General features: G+C 41.1%; 1 protein-coding gene across 3 annotated transcripts in view; it reads right to left on the bottom strand.

Annotated features, from left to right (window-relative positions):
* SHLD2 (shieldin complex subunit 2) overlaps positions 1-16396 on the bottom strand; it is a 160122-nt gene that overhangs the window by 84309 nt on the left and 59417 nt on the right. The gene's annotated exons all lie outside the window — the stretch shown is intronic.

Raw genomic sequence — 16396 nt, 5'->3', positions numbered from 1 at the left:
TCCACAATAAGCAAACTAAATATGATGTTCCAATAGTTATATAACGATGGACCTAAATCAAACATTGCAGAATAAGAGTTGAGAACAACAATGGCAGCTGTTAATGTATCAGCAGCTAAACTAAAGATATACTGCAATGTTCAAACAGTTAACAACAGGGAATTATTACCAAGGAAACAAAATTATAGTAAGATTTGATCCATAATAAATCAAAGAGGACTAAGCATCATTAATTGCTATAACCACACATCCCACCATCATCATTTAATCCTCATAGAAAGAATAACTTGCATATGGAATATTGGTATATTACATCTAATTAACATTTTACTATTCACATGTCATTATTAGGTTGTCCACTAGAGGGCACCAAAGAACACAGCAAAAATCTTTGAGTTCGAAAGATGAGCAAGAATACTTAGACATATTCAAATTAAATGCATAAAGTTACTATGAAAATAAAATCCCCATCTTTAATTTTTGGGTTTCTCTCCAATGGTTTTTTCCTTTAGCTTTAAGTCTTTAAAAACAAAAATAAACCCCCAAAACTCTTACATCATTTTTTGTTCTCACTTCCCATTTATTTTTCGACCCACTTAAACAGGGCTCTTATGCCAATCATTTTGCTAGGATGCTTTTTACTATGGGCACCAATGACCTGTAGCAGCTAAATCCAAAGGTCAGTTTTCAACCCTTCTCTGACTGCCTACCACTTGAATCTTGTTCAGCAAACCCTCTTTCTTGAAACGTTATACTTTTTTTTGAATCTCAGAAACCATCAAATTGGAATTCTCTTCTACTTAAAGACAAGTAATTATTGGTTTATTCATTCAATCATTCATATAACAAATATTTACTCAATACTATGGCCCAGGCATTGTGGTAGATACTGGGAATTCAACAATAACGACAAGGAGCTTTAACATTCTAATTCAAGAAATAAAAGGACAATTAAAAATAGTAAGATTAAGCTACCACGGTATTAAATGCAGGGATGTCCCTAGAAGGGAGAAGGATGGGGCAACTCAACCAGATTTGAATAGGCTCTTTGGATTCTGGTTAGGGACAAAATGTTAAAACTAAATTTAAACATTCAGGAAAAAGGTAAACTACAGCCCCTGAGTCATCCGTATGTCCCACACCAACACAGGATCCTGAAAAGCAACCTAAATTGCCTTACCCAAGGAACAGGCCTGCTACAGTTAATCCCCAAAATGTTTAATGTGAGTTTAAGACACTCACTCACTGTTTCTGTGTCCTCACTTAACATTTTCTCCTAAATGTCCTGCAATCTGACTTCTATTTCTCATCTCTACTAAGACAACAGTGAAATCCAAACTGTCAAATGAGCACTCACAGTACTTGACTACTCATATTGTGAAACTCCCTTTCCTGAGTTTCCAGAACACGCCTGTTTCCTAACAAGTCCTCTACCTCTCTGATTTTTATTTCTCTCTTCTTTCTTGGGCCATCTGGTCTTCTCATTCCACACAACTTTGCAGAATTTTATCCAAACCCATTCATTTAACTACTAAATATCCAATTATGCTTTATACCAATCTATAATTTAACCAAACACTCTCCCTAAGAGCAAACATATTCCTAATATTATGTTTAACACAATCACAGTAGATTAAAAAAGGCAGTGCTCTATTTAGCCTCTTTCTTTTTTTATTTTTTATTTTTATAAGAGTTTATTTAAGCCAAATGGACAACATATACTGGGAAGCAAGATCTCAAATATTCCTTAGCATCTTTCTTGAAAGACAAATCAAAAAAAAAAAAAAGAAAGAAAGAAAAATCTGCTAAATGACCTTATATACAGATTAGGTTACAGAGAGTCCTTGGATTCAAGTTTGGAATAGTTTATGATTATGAGAACAGCCCATAAAGCTGCAGATTCCCCAAATTCAGAGCACTAATTGCCCTCTAGGCAGGGGAAGATGGAACATAACAGGGGTGGCACAAAACAGCCTTGAGAGTTCAGGGAAGACCTACCAGTATAAGGATGTCTGAAACAACTCAAAGTTCTATAAAACACAGGTTATTTGCATATAATAATTACTTCAGCAGGCCTTTGCTTATTTCACTAAATATTTACCCCTGTAAGCATGGGACTCCAACCCCCAACAAAAAAAAATTGAGTAGAAAGTATAGTCTTCTTAATTCAAAACAAAGAAAAATTTAAAAAGTATTCACACCTAAGGCTGCTGCTACTAAATCCTCTAATTTATAGGAGTTGTGAGCATGTGAGCAGGGCAGGATAGAGGTAGGATACATTGAGGGCAGGGGGAAACAAAATTATCAGAGCAAAGACACACAGACTAGAGAGTTAAGTCGCGGACAACTGGTAAATTTCAATGATTCTAGATATGTTTTGGATGTACTCAGAGGGTTAAAGCTCATTAAGATACCAAATCAAACTTGAAAGCACATATCCATTACCATAGTTAATAATTATACAATTTCTCAATCTGCACAAGGCCATTTCAGTCAGAAAGACCAATACAACCATAACCCTTTATATTTACAGAGTCTGATAAATGGGTCAAAGATTTATAAAACAGGATGAACTATATCAGCAGGTTTGTCTTTGCAGAACACTGCAACTGAAAATGCTTACTACAAAATGTATACAGTTATATGAGAGTGCTTTCTCCATCTTACTACCAAACTAAAAAACTCAGTTGTATGCCTTTCCATTCTACTTTACCCCAAACATTAAGCATCATAAAGTTACTCAATAGCATCAAAGTATAATATAAAAAGGCAGCATAGGATTATAATTTAAAATATGGGTTTTGGAGTAACAGAGACATCAGTAAGAACCCTATTTTGCAACTTACTAAAAATATAAATTTAAAATTGTGGAAGCTGATGAAAATTACAATGGGTTCATTATATCTATTCTTTTTCTGTAGATTTTGCAAACATCCATATTAAAAAGTTAAATTTCATTACCTGTCAAGTGAGGATGTAAGTTTCTTTATCTGTCAAATGAGAATAACATCACTATCTGACAGTGTTTGCGAAATGGGCACAGAGTAATTACTCAAAAAATGTTAAGAGTGTTAAGTCTCAGAAACTCTAACCAGAGGGTAAGAGGGGTAAGGAGAGGTAGAAGAGGGTATTGGGGCGGTGGGGGTGGGGAGAAGTAAATGGTAATGGAAAGAGACTTGACTTGGTGTGGTGAGCCCACAGTACAATATACAGATGATATATTACAGAACTGCACACCTGAAACCCATATAATTTTATTAACCAATGTGACTCCAATCAATTCAATAAAAAAGAAAAAAAGAAATATTACACACACATACTTGGTGACGCACACAAAAAAACCAACCCACTGTATTTCCTTCAAGTTTTTGTTTTTAATGTGTATTTTTATAGTTGTAACCATCAAAACTGAAATAACTTTGTATTTTCCTTGAATCCACATATGGTCACCTATAATCTATAGTCTTCCTAATCATTTTTAATGCTAGCTTAATATTTTATAATGAACCCAATGTAGTTAACCATTACTCTCTAATACACTAATTTGTTCTAAACTGTCACTATTATAGCCATTGCTGCAATAAATTATTTGGGGCATTAATTTTCAATTATTTTTGTGATAAACTCCCAAGAATAGAATTATTGGGATAAAGATATGTACACTGTTATGCCTCTTAATATTATTTGAGCCATATTTTGGCTCAAGTGTTGTTTGCAGAAGAACTGGACACTTTAGAATGCCCCCAAACAATGGCTGAGACTCCTAGTTTTACCACACTTTATTAGTGTTAGGTCGAAGTCACTCGAGAAACCAGACAGATGCAGCAGGCTAAGGAACAGGGTTTATTAGCAGGGAATGAGAGGAAAAGTGGAGGCAACCTAGGGAGGTTGGGACTTGCAGGTTTGGGAGTGTGGAGTGGAGAAACTGGAACCAATCAAAGGAGGTTAAGACTTGTGGGGGAAAGTGGAGAAAGTGCGGCCAACCTAGGGAGGTTGGGGAGCCAACCAAGGAAGGTTAAAGACTCACTCAGTTGTATTTAGGGCAAGGTTTTTAAGTGCAAAAACCCATGAAGGGTAACTGGTTGGGGTGTCAGAGTCTGATTGGCTAGAGCTGGTTGCTGGGTGCCATTTCTGCCATTTCTGCTATACATCTTGTCAGGCTCAAGTTAAAGCTGCATCCTGTTATGCCGGATCTGCCAACCCCAGACCCCAATCTTAGTCGAGCCTCTGTCTGTCCTGAGTAGAGTCAGCGGGCAATTTCCTAGGCAGACATTTTCCCAGGCTACAGTTTCCCATGGTGTAGTTTCCCACCTGGTGATTTTCCATTCTTCCTAGGCCTACCTACGTCTTTCAGTTAGCATCTTAAAAAGTAATTTCACTGATTAGTAATGGTACAGAGATTCTTTATTATTGTTTCATTTTTTACTTCCAAATTGAAAAACAGTGAATTTTAAATTACATTTGGATTAGTATCCTTAATATATGAGGAGTATGCAACCACGTACACATGCAGACATATTGTACAAAGTAATAGAAAACTATGTTAAGAAAACAAGCAGGTATATATCACAGAAAAAATATGTAGATGAAAGACTGAAAACAACCATCCTCCTAATAAAATGAAAAAAAATTATAAATTAATGAGAAAACATTTCTACCTATCAAACTAGCAAAAATTCATTTAAAAGATACAGGAGTGCAGGAAAATGACTTCCACTGTTAGGAGATGAAACTAGCAAAATCTTTCTGGAGGGCAATATGACAACGTATGTCAAAAATCTTAACATTCTGCATCCTTCTGTCTCCACATTATACTTATAGGAATTTGACATAAAGTAAAGAATAGTATATATACTCTCAGGGATTTATCTAGAAGGATATTCATAGAAGTATTGTGTAAAATGTTCAAGTTAAGAAAATGTACATTGATTGTGGGCTACTTGAATAAATTATGGCACACCCATAAACAAGGGCAGTGTATAGCCATTTAAAATCAAGGAGAATATAAAATATCACACAAAATATTTTCTCCAATATACTAATATGTAAAACAAGGAGACTACAGAAAATTATGTAGGCAAAGATTTCATTTTCTTTCTTAAAAAACAGTATTCACTTTACCACTATTTACCTTGAAGTTAAAACCATTTCCTGTCATATAAGAAAAATGTGTGTTCTCTATAACAACTGATACAAATGGTGTTAAAAAAGAAATCATCTTTTATATGTTTTATTGACTATGCCATTACAGTTATTCTAATTCCCCCTTCATTCCCCTCCACCCAGCACACCCCTCCCCCACTATTCACCCCCCCTTTAGTTTATACCCACACGTCTGTCTCAAGTTCTTTAGAGTCTGTATTTCCCCGACTATACTTGCCCCGCCCCCTATCTATTTTCTACCTACCATTTATGCTACTTATTCTCTGTAACTTCTCCCCCCTTCGCCTCCTCCCACTGCCCTGTTGCTAACCCTCCATGTGGTCTTCATTTCTATGGTTCCACTGCTGATCTAGCTGTCCTCTTAAGTTTGCTTTTGTTTTAGGTGTGGTTGTTAATAACTGTGAGTTTGCTGTCCTTTCACTGTTCATATTTTTTATCCTCTTTTTCTTAGATAAGTCCCTTTAACATTTCATATAATAAGGGCTTGGTGATGATGAACTCCTTGAATTTGACTGTATCTGAGAAGCACTTTATCTGCCCTTCCATTCTAAATTAAAGCTTTGCTGGATAAAGCAATCTTGGTTGTAGGTCTTTGGATTTCATGACTTGGAATACTTCTTTCCAGCCCCTTCTTGCCTGTAAGGTCTCTTTTGAGAAATCAGCTGACAGTCTGATGGGAACTCCTTTGTAGGTGACTGTCCCCTTATCTCTTGCTGCTTCTAGGATTCTCTCCTTCATTTTAATCTTGGCTAATGTAATTATGATGTGCCTTGGTGTGTTCCTTCTTGGGTCCAACTTGTTTGGGACCCTCTGAGCTTCCTGGATTTCCTGGAAGTATATTTCCTTTGCCAAACTGGGGAAGATCTCCTTTATTATTTTTTCAAATTTAAGTTTTCCACTCGTGGCTGTTCCTTTATAATTCAGATATTGGAGCGTTTAAAGATGTCCTGAAGGTTCCCAGGCCTCTCCTCATTTTTTTGAATTATTGTTTCTTCATATTTTTCTGTTTGGTTGTTTCTTTCTTCCTTCTGGTCCACTCCATTGATTTGAGTCCCAGTTTCCTTTCCATCACTATTGGTTTCCTGTGTACTTCCCTTCATTTCAATTAGTTTAGCCTTCATTTGTTCCTTTAATTTGTGACTAAAATTGACCAGTTCTGTGAGCATACTGATCACCAGTGTTTTGAACTGTGCATCTGATAGGTTGGCTATTTCTTGGTCACTTAGAGTTATTGGCTCTGGGGCTTTGAGTTCTTCTTGAGCCATATTTTGGTCTGTTCACACCTGTTACATATGAGGAGTGGAGCCCCAGGTGTTCACTTGGGCAGGGTAACTCAGTCACTGGGTTGTGACGCTGTATGTGGGGGCGGGGTCAGGGAGGAGCAATGGCGGTACCCTCTGCTGCTTCCCAACGCTGGGGCCTGCGCAGTCTGTCTCACTGCTTGCTCCTTCGCTGGTTTATCTGCGCACGCTAATGTGTGACTGTGGTCAGCCTGCTGCCTTGTGCCCTCACTGGGTCCACCTGTTGCTACCCCACACCTGGGATCCGCCCACAGCTGCCTGCGTACCTGGGTCGGGAGATCTTTCCTGCCAGACCTCACTCCGCTGCTGGCTCCACCCCTCTTACCAGTCCAGTTGAACGGTTTGTTGTTGTCGGACTTACAACTATACAACAAAATTGTATAGTTCAATTTTCTGTGTTTTGGCTGCATTTTTTGTTACTGAAATTGTGTTGACTTTAAACTTGGTTGGGAAAGGAGGCACAGTGTTTCCGCCTATCCCTCCATCTTGGTGGAAGTCACACAATCTCAATTTAATCAATATAGTTTGTTATCTTATTTCATTGTGCTAAGAAATAGCATGGAGTGCCAATAAACTGTAAGATATATATTCATGATAAGTTTTACATTTTTTACTGTTGATTTTTAGAGAGAAGAAAGGAGAAGGAAAAACATTGATCTGCTGTTCTACCCACTGATGCATTCATCAGTTTGATGCTTTTATGTGCCCTGACTGGAGATGCAACCTGAAACCTAAGCTTCCTGGCCAGGAGTAAAATTCTTTACTCATAAGATTTAATAATATCAGGACTTCCAGCCAAGATGGAGGCATAGGTAGATACACTGAGCCTCCATGCACAACCAAAAAAAGGTCAACAACAAATTTAAAAACAAAAAACAACCAGAACTGACAGAAAATTGAACTGTATGGAAATCCAACTGACAACCAAGGAGTTAAAGAATCATTCATCCACACAGGTAGGCAGGCAAGGCTGCAGCTGGTGGGCAAGGCTGAGGCTCATGGACAGGCGGCAGATGGTGAACTGGGTGGTCCCACATTCACCCGTAGATAAACTGGGAGGAGTAACTGGGGAGCGAGAGAAGACTGCACAACCCAGGGTTCCAGTTTGGAGAAATAAAGCCTCAAACCTCTGATTGAAAACACCTGTGGAGGTTGAGGTGGCAGTGGGAGAAACTCCCAGCCTCACAGGAGAGTTCATTGGAGAGACCCACAGGTCCTAGAACGTACACAAACCCACCCACCTGGGAACTGATGCAGACCCCGGCTCATGGGGTCTTCAACATTGTGGATGAGACTACAAATTCACACGGACTACCGAGTCCTGTGGAGGAAAAGGGACAGTGTGGCTTCTCTCTCAAGAGGAGAAAAAGCCTTGGCCCTTGCCTTGACAAGCATTTATTGCTTTTCTGGTCACATTACATACTGGTCCTCATTTACTATGCACAGGTTTGCTTTAGGTGGTTACCTTTTACAGAAAACAAAGGAGAGGATGCTTCTAATCACATCACAGAAGAATATTTGCAAACTCAAAGGGAAAAGTGGTTGAACTGGTAACACTCCGTACTGGGGAGGTTTAGCACAGACTTTAGGAAGTTACAGTAAGCACTTTCTGCATCAATTCAGGGTGAGGGAGTTTTAGCAAAAGCAGGTCTCACAGCAGTATAGGTACAATGCAGGTCTGATTCCCCACAGGAGAACCTATCCATGGGCATGGGTCCTGTGCATCTCTGAGTGGGAGCTGGGCCCACGCCATGCAGAACGGTCTCCTATATTTCCCTCGCTGTTTTTAGTTAGGACCACTATAGATTCCACAAACCTTGTTACTTGCTGGTTTCTCACACAACCGTGAGAAAATAATTTGCAAATGCATCAAAATACACAGAGGATTATTATAATCAGTAAGCAACCAGCAGTTCCAAAGCCCACATTCTCAGAATAAGCCCATCGATCATTGTGAGGCAGTAATGATCAAATAGATAACATTCAAAGAACTCTGAGGACCTATTTTGAGTCAGAGTCAAATAGATAAAGGGCCATAAACCTTTCGGGAAACAAACTCAAGGCCTGTGCAGACCCTTATCAGAAAATTGAGAACATTCTTAGCAAAGTAGGTTTCACAAAATTTTATGTATGCTTTGTTACACCTGATCACCCTGGGGAACCCGCCCTTTCCAGCACAGGGCCATACCCACTTCTGGCATTGTTTCAGGCTTAGGCCAAGCAGGGGAAGTAAGGTGGCCAAGAGATTAGGAGACTTCTTGCAGACAGAATGAGGACTCAAGGCTATGTCAAAGCCGAGGGGCGAGAGTCCATCAACCCCTTTTTCTATAGCCCCCCAAGTCCTTCCCTGAGGCCCCCTCGTGATTGTGCCTGTCTTAAGTCATCCCTCCCTTGAGGAATCTTACCCATCACTGGCTAACTGATCATGCACTGGGGACCAGGCAAGGTGAAGTAAAGTGGGCAGAGGTGGTGCTCCTCCCAGGGAGATAAGCTTTGTCTCCTCAGTGGCTTAGGGTCCCAAGGTCTGTCACTCAGCCTTAGCTATGGGGGGGGTTACAGCTTCTGAAACCAGGCAGGGTGGTTCCCAACATCTAATCTCCCCCTTTTTTGTTTGTGAATGCAATTGTAGTTGTTAAATCTGTGAAACCTACTATTTGCTGTTCCTGAATGCAATCTTGAGCAAACAACCTCCACAGACATCACAAAGCAGAAATAAGGATTAACAAAAGGAGGCATCCATCCAAGGGCTACCATGACACAAACTTGTGAATTCAGTTCATTGAGCCAGTTTTTAGGGTTCAGCCATTGTATATTGTGGAAGGTCTGGAACACTTTTTCTTCAGTATGGCCTTTGCTCGAGCATTAAGAGCCTTGATGCCCCGCCATGTGGTGGGGACACGCCTAAAGGGAACGTTGTAAAAACACCCACAAGCCGATCTCTGCGGTACAACCCCCAACTAGATCTAGGCTTCGGAGAAAGAGTAAAGTTTGCCCTTTAATCAGCTTTAAAAACATCAACTAGTTACAGAACAATTTACAAGTATCTCAGCAAATTCTTTCTTTTAAGCCGCCTCTTACGGTCCGTGAAGTTTTGCCTTTTCCCACCGTCCATCGGCATAAGGATTTAAAGGTGCAGATGGAGAAAAAGCATGTTTCATAGGAGTCTAGGTACAATGCAGGCCTGATTTCCCACAGGAGAACCTATCCGTGGGCATGGGTCCTGTGCCTCTCCCAGTAGGAGCTGGGCCCACACCATGCAGAATAGTCTCCTATAGGGAATCAGCACCAGAAGAGCTCAATTTGCTTGTGGGTAGTGAGGGAAGTGACTGAAAACCGGCAGAGAACAGAGCAAGTGGCACTATTCCCTCTTAGACCCCTGCCCCACAAACAGCATCAGAACACAGCAATGTGGGTTGTCCTGCCCTGGTGAACACCTAAGGCTCTGCCCCTATGTAATAGGCACGCCAAGACAAAAAAAAAAAAAAGTGGCCCAAATGAAAGAACAAATCAAAGCTCCAGAAAAAATACAGCTGAGGAAGAGATAGCCAACCTATCAGATGCACAGTTCAAAACACTGGTAATCAGGATGCTCACAGAAATGGTTAAATATGGTTGCAAATTAGATGAAAAAATGAAGGCTACGCTAAGTGAAATAAAGGAAAATGTACAGGGAACCGACAGTGATAGAAAGAAAACCAGGACTCACATCAACCACTTGGAACAAAAGGAAGAAATAAACAATAAACATTCGACCAGAACAGAATGAAGAAACAAGAATTCAAAAAAAATGAGGAGAGGCTTAGGAACCTACAGGACATCTTTAAACGCTCCAATATCTGAATCATAGGGGCACCAGGAGGAGAAGAGGAAGAACAAGAAATTGAAACCTTATTTGAAAAAAATAATAAAGGAGAACTTCCCTAGTCTGGCAAAGGAAATAGACTTCCAGGAAGTCCAGGAAGCTCAGAGAGTCTCAAACAAGTTGGACCCAAGGAAGCACACACCAAGGCACGTCATAATTACATTAGCTAAGATTAAAGATGAGGAGAGAATCTTAAAAGCAGGAAGAGAGAAGGAGACAGTAAACTACAAAGGAGTTCCCATCAGACTGTCAGTTGATTTCTCAAAAGAGACTTTACAGGCAACAAGGAGCTGGAAAGAAGTATTCCAGGTCATGAAAGGCAAGGACCTACATCCAAGATTGCTGTATCCAGCAAAGCTTTCATTTAGAATGGAAGGGCAGATAAAGTGCTTCCCAGATAAGGTCAAGTTAAGGGAGTTCATCATCACCAAGCCCTTATTATATGAAATGTTAAAGAGATTTATCTAAGAAAAAGAAGATAAAAAATATGAACAGTAAAATGACAACAAACTCACAATGATTAATACCCAAATCTAAAACAAAAACAAACTAAGCAAACAACTAGAACAGGAACAGATTCACAAAATGGAGATCACATGGAGGGTTTTCAGCAGAAGAGTGGGGGGAGGAGAAAGGAGGAAAAGTACAGAGAATAAGTAGCATAAATGGTAGGTAGAAAATAGACAGGAGGTGGTTAAGAATAGTATAGGAAATGTAGAAGCCAAAGAACTTATATGTATGACCCATGGACATGAACTAAAGGGGGGGAATGTGGATGAGGGGGTATGCAGGGCAGAGGGGAATAAAGGGGGGGAAATGGGACAACTGTAATAGCATAATCAATAAAATATATTTTTTAAAAAGAATTACTAATATCAGCATATACAGGTGCCCACTTTTCTGCATCTTAAAATTGAATATAATGCAAATGAGAGAATATTGACTGGAGCACTTACAAAATATAGAATTCTTCGTAAATGCAAGGAGATACCCAAGATGGTACCCTAGGTAAACGTGGCTCACCTCCTCCTTGCACAACCATATCAAAGTTACAACTAAACTATAGAACAACCATTGCTGAGAACCAGCAGAAATCAAGCTGAATAGAGGTTCTGCACTGACAGAATTAAAGAAATCACCATATCCATCCAGATTGGTAGGAGGGGTGAAGATGCAGAGGTAGAATGGGTGGTCCCAAACCCACGTGTGGTGGATAATGAGTAGGAGGAATATCTCGGGCGCAGAGGTCCCAGCCCCATACCAGGGCATCCAGCCCAGGGTTCCAGTGCCAATAAGATAAATCCCCCTGCCTTCTGGCTATAAAAACCACTGGAGATTGAGTCAATGGAAGAAACTGCTAAATTCCCAGGCAATTCCTCTTAAAGGGCCCATACATACTGATTAAAACTCACTCTCTCAGCTCCAGCACCAGGGCAGACAGCCTGAAAGGCACCAGTGGCATACAGGCAGGAACTGAAGTGTCTGGCATCAGCAGAAGAGCTGGAGGGCAGCTTTCCCTAAGACAGAACTGCTGGCGAAGACCACTGCTCCTTTTTTGAGCCCTTCCCCTACAAAGACACGGAGCACAGCAGGCACCATATCTAAGACTCCATCAACCTGGCTCACACTGTTTGCCCCACCCTGGTGATTCTCTGAGACTCTGCCCTACCAAACTTTACAGGCTCACCCAGGCAGTTAACAGTGGCTTTTCCATATGAATGATTTTTCGTGACACTGCTTCTGAGCTTCCTAAATCCAAACAAGGAGAAACTCACCTCCTGAGCCCCCATACCTTGCTAAGTGGCCCCAGGCCCAGCACTAGCAGCAGCTGGCCTGGATTCACATTCTGTCCCTACTGGGGCACCTCCAATCCCAGCACAAGCAGCAGCCTGCTGAAGATTGCTTATAGCTTATGCCAAGTGGCCCCAAACAGAACACAAACAGGCATCAGAGCCCTGCTGTAGTAAGCACTGCTCTGTGGAGTGGGCCCTGCAGGGCTGACCCTCCAGAGGGCAGAGATTGGTGGTCAGTGGTCACAGCCAGCCCTTGTAGCTGACTGGCCTGACAACAGTAATCAAATTTCAACTACTAATAAAGGGTGTACTCAGCCCACACAAAGGGTGTACCTCGAGTACCCAGCTTGGGTGATAGGGGAGGCTGTGCCACTGGATCCTATAGGACACCTACTATATTAGGCCATGCTACCAAGACAGGGAGTCATAGCAGCTCTACCTGAATACAAAGAAACAAACATAGGTGTTGTAGACGGCTCTGCCTGGTTTTAGGAATTGTTATCTGTATCCCTTGTGGCTAAGGGCAAGGGGTTATCTCTGGAATGTGAGCCGCAGGAGACAAAGCCTGTCTCTGGTAGCAAATGCTGCCTCAGTTTCCCCTCCCTGCCCCCAAAGCTTGGTCAGAAGTCAATGATGGGTAAGACCCTTCACAGTGGGGGGCAACCTAAGCCAGACTGGATAACTCGGGAGGCCTTCATGCCTTCATGGAAGGACTCAGGGGGCTGCAACAAAGAGCAATGGACACTTGCCCCCCAGCTTTGACAAAACCCGAGTCCCCATGTTCTTTGGAAGAAGCACTTCCTGGCTCTAATTCCCTTAAGCCTGAATTCCTAATGGAGAGAGGTGCAGCTCCTTGCCTTGCTACAGCGTGTCCTGGGGAAAATCTGGAATCACAAAGACTTCCTGATAAACCTGTGAAATCTGCTCTGCTAAGAGTGCTTTCATTCATATGATAAGGGTCCGAAAGGAAATGAGTATGTCTCCCAAAGTTTCTGCAGCTCTCTTCCTGACAGACACTGACTCAGACTCTGAAGCCCTCGGATAGCTTTGAAATGTTATCTACTGTTTGATCCTTGCCTCCCTGTATTCCTGTGTATTACAACCCAATAAAAGGCTATGGAGCAGGGGGCTCCGGGCCTTTTGCAGGCCTTTGTCTCCCTGGAGAAACTGGCCACAGCCCACTCCTCCTCCCTAAGCAGATCTGTCATGACTCGGCCATTATTCACTCTACGTCCGTGGCACCTGGGGGGGGGGGGGGGACGGGGGGGCGACTCGAGAGAGAAGTTGCCCCCACACATAGGGAGGCTGCCAAAATAAGATGACAAAAAAACATGGTCAAAATGAAAGAACAAAACAAAATTCCAGAAAAATAACTAAACAAAATGGAGATAAGCAATCTTTTGAATGCAGAGCTCAAGATAATGGTTATAAGGATGCTCAAGGAACTTAGCAAGGACCTCAACAGCATAAAAAAGATCCAGTCAGAAATGAAGGATACACTAATTGAAATAAAGAACAATTTACAGGGAATCAACAGTAGATGAAGTACAGTAGATGAAGTACAGTACAGTAGATGAAGCTGAGAATCAAATAAATGATTTGGAACACAAGGAAGCAAAAAACAACCAATCAGAACAGCAAGAAGAAAAGAGTCCCAAAACATAAGGATAGTATAAGGAGACTGGCACAACTTCAAACACTCCAACACTGACAGTATAGTGTAACAGGGTGCAGCCAGGGGGGCCCCAAATAGGGATTTGTAATGGGGTCCAAAACTCAGGGTGTCCAGGAAATATTTATGTGTGTGTGTGTGTGTGTGTGTGTAGTCCTCACCCCCACAAGTCTGAACTGGGGGATAGGACACATGGAACAGGGCCATTGAGAGCTGTTTTACATAGCAATAGTTTTGCAGCTAAACTCTGGTATGGTCATTTAACATATCTATAACTTTCAACTGGTTTCATGGATATGTTAAATAGCTGTGGTCATGCTTTGAGCTAGGGAGATGGGAGTGACTTCCACCCAAGTTGTAACTAGTAGGCAACTCCCTCTGGTTACAGCACCTGCATGTGAGAGAAAAAAAGGAAGGTTGGGGCCCACATGACTTTGGGAGTAGTTACAGACCACATAGCTTTGGCGAAATTTGGGACTGTGAAGCTTTGGGGTCCTCCCTTTTGCCACAGGGCTTAGGAAACAGGAGAGACCTTGCTAGGAAGAAAAGGGATGAAAGGACTCTTGCTGGTGGGCCATGGAAGGTGCCACATGGTTTTGGATTAACTAGAGACCGTGGTGGCAACACAGCTGATGGTGCCAGGAACTGAGGGGCTGCCTGAGCCATGGATTTCTACTTCTTTTCCTGAGATACAGTACCCCTGACTGGGCAAAGGGAGAAGGAAGGACTGTGTGCATTTGTGGGTATTCTAAAAGACTTTACTATTTTAATGAGGACATTAAGTCATTACTCTAAGTCTGTATAACTTTTTGAATAAATAATTCCTTTCCTTTTCACCAATCTCTGGCATTCACAGACATCTTTCTGTGGCAGTGGGCAAGGCAAACCTTGTACAGCAGGGGAGACCCCCAGAGCAGAAGGGGGGGTCAGTTTGGTAATAGTATATAATTCACCCTCCTGGGTCTGTTCTGTAACAACAGTGCTGCCAGAAGGAGAAGAGAAAAAGCAAGAAACTGGAAATCTGTTTGAAAAAAATGAAAGAAAACTTCCCTAATTTGGTGAAGGAAATAGACATAGAGGTGCCAGAAGCATAGAGGTCCCTGTTTGAGAGTCCTAAACAGGATGGACACAAAGAGGCCCATGCCAAGACTCATCATAATTGAAATGCCAAAGATTAAAGAGAAAAATCTTAAAAGCATCACGAGAAAAGGCAGATAGTTACCTACAAGGAAGTTCCCATAAGTCTGTGAGCTGATTTTTTAAAAGAAACTTTGCAGGCTAGAAAGGGTTGGTAAAGAATAATCAAAGTGATGAAAAGGAAGATTACTACCAAGATTACTCATCCAACAAAGCTATCTTTTAGAATGGAAGGGCTGATAAAGAGCTTCCCAGAAAAGAAAAAGATAAAGGAGTTCATCATCACTAACCCTTTATTATATGAAATTTAAAGAGACCTATTTAAGAAAAAGATCAAAATTATGAACAATAAAATGACAATAAATACATATCTATCAATACATATTGATACATATCAATACATTTTTAGGTTCAGTTTTTGATCATTGCTTGTTTGCTTAGTTTGTTTTTTAGATTCGGTTTTTGATCATTGCCAAACTGAATCTAAAAAACAAACTAAGCAAACAAGCAAACAAGCAATGATCAAAAACTGAATCTAAAAAACAAACTAAGCAAACAAGCAGAACAGAAACAGAATGACAGATATGGAGAACAGTTTGGCAGCCAGACTGCAGTGGGGGAGGAGTTGGAGGGATAGGTGAAAAGGCTAAGTGATTAAAAAGCACAAATTGGTAGTTACAGGATAGTCATGAAGATGCAAAGTACAGTATAGGAAATGGAGAAGTCAAAAGAACTTATATGCACAATCCATGGACATGAACAAAAGTGTGGGGGCTGCCTGAAGGAGTGAGAGGTGTTGAGTTGGGGTGAGAGCAAAGGAAAAAAAAATGGGACAACTGCAATAGCTAATCAATGAAATATAATTTAAAAAGACAACATAATTAAAAAAGAATTACTAATAGTGGCACTTTCCCTCTCAGGAGCATACCCACACCTTTCTTCCCTCCTAGGTGAGCATCTCCTAAACTCTAATAGACCCCATGAGACTTGTAACCAAGGGAGAAATAGGCAGCAGCAGCTTATCCCAGGCTAACACCCTGAATCTGTCCTCAAGGCCCCGTTTTCTCTGATTAGCACTGAGCTAACAGCAGCCCTACAGTGACTCACTTCTGTTACTGTGACTTACTCCTCAGAAAACCAAAGCAGACCTGCCTAGTCTCTCTCATTACTTCTTCTATCCTAAGCCCTTTCTTGTTTCACTGTCCCCAGCTTTAAAAAAAGTCCTCAAAATTAAAAAAAAATTACTAATATTTACTAAATTATACTAAATTTCCTACCTAAAATGATAGAACACTGCCACATTTTATGTGACTTATGAAAATACTTTATTTATTTATTTTTAGACAAAAGGAAGGGGAGAAACATCAATGTGTGGTTCCCCCCTACTAGGGACCTTGCCCACAACCCAGGCATGTGGACTGACTAGGAATCAAACTGGTGACCCTTTGGTTCAGAGGCCAGGGGTCAA

Source organism: Sturnira hondurensis, unplaced genomic scaffold, assembly GCF_014824575.4.
Source record: "Sturnira hondurensis isolate 20B ecotype Veracruz unplaced genomic scaffold, ASM1482457v3 Scaffold0006496, whole genome shotgun sequence".
Taxonomy (NCBI): domain Eukaryota; kingdom Metazoa; phylum Chordata; class Mammalia; order Chiroptera; family Phyllostomidae; genus Sturnira; species Sturnira hondurensis.
This window is presented reverse-complemented; position numbering and strand designations above follow the sequence as displayed.